At 35.0% G+C, this 5,886-nt stretch overlaps 1 pseudogene; it reads left to right on the top strand.

Moving 5' to 3' along the window:
* The first annotated feature begins 2,481 nt into the window (after positions 1–2,481).
* Positions 2,482–2,580, top strand: LOC132272039 (small nucleolar RNA R71; annotated as a pseudogene).
* The last annotated feature ends 3,306 nt before the right edge of the window (positions 2,581–5,886 follow it).

A 5,886-nucleotide genomic window follows, 5' to 3' on the forward strand; every position in this document is an offset into this window, starting at 1 on the left:
CCTGAATCTACAGTTTTCAGAAATGACTATTTTGCCCCCGGGAGCTTATTTGTCATGTTTTCGATCTTTTGCTTCCACATCAGTTCTTGTTGAGTTCCACGACCTTATGGAAGGTCACTTTGTTTTTAGAATCTTGTTTTCTGTTTTCGCTTCCGAATTCGGATCCGTTATCGGATCATCCTTACGGTTCATCACATGACACGCTGGCCTAAAAACCAGGGTCGTCACAGTTTTACAGAGTAAAGATTGAATCTTTGAACGAAAATACCTTAATAAAAGTACCCAGTATGTCACTAAACCTTTTTCATGTAAAAAGATTGAATCTCTGAAATAAAATGATAGTTTAGAGATTAACTTATTCAAGTTACCTATGAAGTCGCGAATCGTGTTGTAATGACTAACTATTAAATCTTTGAACGAAAATATCTCAACAAAGGAACCTATTATGTGACTAGACCTTTTTAATGTATAAAGATTGAATCTTTTAAAGAAAATGAGAGTTTTGAATAAAACTTATTCGAGTTCCTTTTGACGTCCCAAAGAGTGTTTTAATGAGTAAAAATAAAATTTTTGAATGAAAATACCTCAATAAAGGTACAAATTATGTTACTAGACCTTTTTAATGTATAAACGTTGAATCTTTGAAAGAAAATAAGAGTATTGATTTAAACTTATTCGAGTTACTTATGAAGTGACGAAAAGTGTTTTAATGAGTAAAGATCGAATCTTTGATTGAAAATATTTCAATAAAAGTACATTTTAAGTCATTAAACCTTTTTAATGCATATAGATTGAATCTTTGAAACAAAACAAGAGTTTTAATTTAAAATTATTCGTGTTACCTAGTAGTCGCGAAGAGTGTTTTAATGAGTATATGTTGAATCTTTAAATGAAAGTACATCAATAAAGGTACCTTTTATGTCACTAGTCCTTCTCAATGTATAAAGATTGAATCTTTGAAAGAAATTAAGGTTTTTGAGTTAAACTTATTCGACTTCCCTTTGACGTCTCGTAGAGTGTTTTACAGAGTAAAGATTGAATCTTTGAATGAAAATACTTTAATAAAGGTATCTAGTATGTCACTAGACCTTTTTAATGTAAAAAGATTGAATCTCTGAAATAAAATGATTGTTTACAGATTAACTTATTCGAGTTATCTATGAAGTCGCGAATCGTGTTGTAATGACTAAATATTAAATCTTTGAATGAAAATATCTCAACAAAGGAACCTATTATGTGACTAGGCCTTTTTAATGTATAAAGATTGAATCTTTTAAAGAAAATGAGAGTTTTGAGTGAAACTTATTCGAGTTCCCTTTGACGTCCCAAAGAGTGTTTTACAGAGTATAGATTGAATCTTTGAATGAAAATACCTCAGTAGAGGTACCTAGTATGTCACTAGACCTTTTTAATGTAAAAAAATTAAATCTTTGAAAGAAAATGAGAGTTTTGAGAATAACTTATTCGAGTTACCTATGAAGTCGCGAAGCGTGTTTTAATGACCGAAGATGAAATCTTTGAATGAAAACACCTCGATAAAGGAACCTATTATATGACTAAACCTTTTTAATTTATACAGATTGAATCTTTGAAAGAAAATGAGAGTTTTGAATGAAACTTATTCGAGTTCCTTTTGACGTCCCGAAGAGTGTTTTAATGAGTAAAAACAGAGTGCTTGTTATTTGCCTTACTTGGGTTTCTAGCTTAGCAATAGATTGAGAGTGGGAATGAAGCAATTGTGTGTTTGCCTCAAGAGTGCCCAAAGCATTCAAAACTTTTTCTTCAAAGACGGGACTTCTAGTATTTCCTTGGGAATACGATTGGTTGGGAAAATAAGAGTTAGCAAATTGATTCCCTTGTGATTGATAAGGTCTATAACCTTGGGATCCTTAGTTTTGAAGTGGAGGTGGAATATACTTCCTTTGAAAACCGCCTTGGGAAGGGTTTGAGCCCTGTCCTTGGTTTTTCCAAGAGAAATTTGGATGATTTCTCCAACTTGGATTATAATGAGTACCATAAGGATTGTTCCCTTGGTTCACAAAAGTTATATTGACTTGTTCATTAGGTTCATTTTGCACTTGTCCGTGAGGACAATAAGAAGTAGAATGAAGAACACTAGAACAAGTCATACACGTTTCATTTGATGCACGATGAGAATGGTTAGGGAAGGAAGATACTTGGTTCGCCGAGTTTTGGTTAATTAAAAATTGATCAAACCTTTGAGATAAAGATTTCATTTCGGCGGCTATTTCATTTGAATGGTCGACTTGATGTAAGCCAACACTCTTCCTACCTTGTGAATTTCTACCATTCTTGGATGATAATGTTCTATGCAAAGAATTTTCACTCATGCTCTCATAAAGACGCCACATGTCATCCTCATGCCTATCAATGTATGAGCCACCCATGGAAGCATCAACCATGCCTTTGTAATTATCCGATAAGCTCTCAAAGAAATATTGAACTAATTGCCATTTGGGCATGTCATGATGTGGACACTTCCTAAGCAATTCATTAAAGCGTTCCCATGCCTCATGAAATGTTTCTCCATCCCCATGTGAAAATTCCCAAATTGAAGTTCTCATGGCATTGGTCTTAGAAACCGGATAGTACCTCTTCAAGAACTCTTGTTGCATTTCTGCCCAAGAAGTGATTGAAAAAGGCCTAAGATTGTTAAACCAATACTTTGCCTTGTCTTTTAAGGTGAATGGAAAAAGTTTGAGTCTTAAGACCTCTTCCGGCATGTCCGTATATTTTACGGTGGAACATACTTCTAGAAACTCATCCAAATGCTTGTAAGGTTCTTCACTTGGAAGTCCATGATAGTTAGGAAGCATTTGAATGGTTTGTGGCTTAATTTCATAGTGATGTGCTCTAAATGGTAGCAATTGAATGCATGTGGGTGCATTGTATTCATTAGGCACATAGTGATCTCTTAAAGAAAGTAGAGGATTAGCAATTTGAAGTGCAACATGGGCACCTTGATTTGATTTCCTTGAATGATGGGAGGTTGTGGAGCATACATTGGCCTTGGCATTCCAAATGGAACTTGGTCTTGTTGTTGTTGTGGTTGGTGAATGAATGGCCTAGGCATGTCTAATGGTGCTTCAATGTTCTCATGATGCACATATGGATGAAGGATACCTTGTTGGTCAATGTGACCAAGGTCCTCTACATGTTCTTCATTATGGCTTTCCATTGATATAATGGATCGGGTAGAACTAGAACTTCCTCTTCCTCTAGGATTTCTAACTGCGGATTCAAGATGCAAATTAAGAGGGACAAAAGTTGGTCTTAGTGATCTACGACCATGCATGCACAATGTAAAAACACATAAACACAATGAATGAACAAACACTTCGACTTCACAACCATTCAATGAAAATTCCTCCACAAACACTTAACCCATACTCCTATGCTTTAACAACAATGATACAAAGAACAATTAAGAATGCCTCCATGCGGGCTCACGATTTATCTAAGAAATTAAAAACAAGCCTCCACGCGGGCCGACGATTTAACTAAAGGATTGAGTAAGAAAAAACTCACAAAGGTCCTTTAGCACTTCAACTCCAAATTATAGCTTAGCTTAGCAATTTTTTTAAATTTTTAGCATTTTTCCTTGCTTGCTTAGCTCCTTTGCTTGGTGGCTCCTTTGCTTGCCTCCAAGCTCAATGCTCCTTGTTAAAGATGAACAAACACAATAAGTAATCAAAAGAAAAATAAAAATAAAGTAAAGACACGATCAAAAGAGTACTAATTCCTAATGAATTCCACAAATACGACGTTGCCTAATCCCCGACAACGGCGCCAAAAACTATGGTCGTCGTCCTACCATAAGCTTAAGAGAGTGTGTATTAAGGCGAGGGCCAAGTTTTACATTTATAAAAGCCATTACTACCTTTACTAAAAATATAGTTAGGGTGAGTAGGGATCGTCCCAAGGGATTGGAGTCGAATTTGGTTATGGAATCACTATTAGGGTTAGTAGGTCGAGTGATCAAACAAATGGTTGGTTGGTTGATTAAACTAGAGAGCAAATTAAACTAAATAATTGAATGCAATAAAGAGTAAGTAACAGAGAGATCTTGGGGTTTAGAGGTCACCACCAAACAATACTTTTCTATACCCTTAACAAGTGACTAATGAGGGAAATGTGTGTTGCAATATTGATGTGTGTGTGTGTTTGGTTGATTCAATTAGTAAGGGTGACCAATTAAGTATATATTGTCTAAGCAACATGTGAAAAACACAATATATCTAACAATTAAGTATATATTGTCTAAATAGCATGTGAAAAGCACAATATATCTAGCAAGTCATTAATCCTTCATTATGCTCACAAGCCAAATACACCACAAGGTTAGAGACATATGCTACTTGCATTCAAAAGTATGGAACATTAAACAACAAGCATAGATTGTCCTCACATCTAACAACTATGCTACCACTACACTACAATTAAACTAATGACATGAAATTAAACTAATTAAGCTAAGGGAAAGGCACAATCCATCAAGAAATGAGCATGAACCATCTAGAAAATTACAAGAGCATTCCATTAAGCACAATGTTTTGATAATCTCTAGATCTATGGCATTAATACACTTAGACATGCATCAATAACACAAGAAATAGAGACAAACACATGAACATCTATTTTAACATACATAGACATATGGATAGAATGAAATGATCAATTGGAAGTATTAAACCACATAAATCATTGAATAAACAAATCTATATATATAAAAGTGTCAAAACATGTATTACAACACTAATCCCTCAATAATACACAAAATCAAGATGTAGAAAGCATGCTTGGGGCTAACTCTAGCCCCGAGAGGATGTCTAGCCACTCATGGTAGTGTTTCTCCAACCCTCAAGGGCTAACTCCGTGATAGAGATTTACTCCTTGGTTGATGAAGAGTTTCCAATGGTGTCTCTAGCCTCCTCGTCCTCTAAGCTCGCTCTCCAAGAGTTCTACAAGGTATGATATGATATGATGTGATATGATGTAAAAAGTAATCCTTACCTTATATAGGTAGGTCAAATGACACACAAAATGAGCTGGGGTCATGCACAAAATATTCCCCAGTAATTGGATAAAGGATAACTTTTTGTGAGTTGGAAATTTAACTTTTTCGCACTGGAGGAAGTTCAATCGATTTAACCTTGGACTTGGATCGACCGAATATGGCTGAGATCTATCGAACTTAGGCTGGATCAATCCTCAATGATGGCGCTTTTTGGATAAAAACAAATCTGAGATATTTTAAAGATATTTTTGGGAAAAAGACAAAAGTGGTTGGTAGTGTGGTACAACTAAATACGATCAAACATTTGGATAATGACAAGGTAGTTCGATCGATCGAAGAATGATGTTGGATCGATCGAACTTTTGAGATCTCTAAAAATGTCATCATGGCTCTGATCTATCTTGAAGTGCTGAGATCGATCATATTGGATCGATCGAACTTTGATCTGAGATTGATTGAAGATGTTGATTTCCACCTTTTTCTTCCTTTTGCTTCCACTTGGCTCTTTTCTTTGATTCATCCCAGAATTGCTTCATTTCTATCTTATTTTTCTGAGTTAGCTTATTTTCGGGATAAGTGCCTGAAAATGGAAATAATACAAAATCAATCTAAAACGGTAAAGTAAGATAGATAAAGGTACTAGAATGCCTAAACTTAAGGGGTTTAAATACGGACTTTTCAGTGCTCATCACACCCCCAAACTTAAATATTGCTAGTCCCTAGCAATGAATTAGAAAGTAAAGAAATGAAATGAATAACTAAACAACTATAAAATAGAAAACAATAAATGGATAACGCCACTTTCGTAGGGAATACGATTGCATTTAGCATATGCAAGAAGCCTTTTA

This window comes from Cornus florida, unplaced genomic scaffold (assembly GCF_030987335.1).
Source record: "Cornus florida cultivar Cherokee Brave unplaced genomic scaffold, ASM3098733v1 CherokeeBrave_3.0.0_Hap2_Chr08, whole genome shotgun sequence".
NCBI lineage: Eukaryota > Viridiplantae > Streptophyta > Magnoliopsida > Cornales > Cornaceae > Cornus > Cornus florida.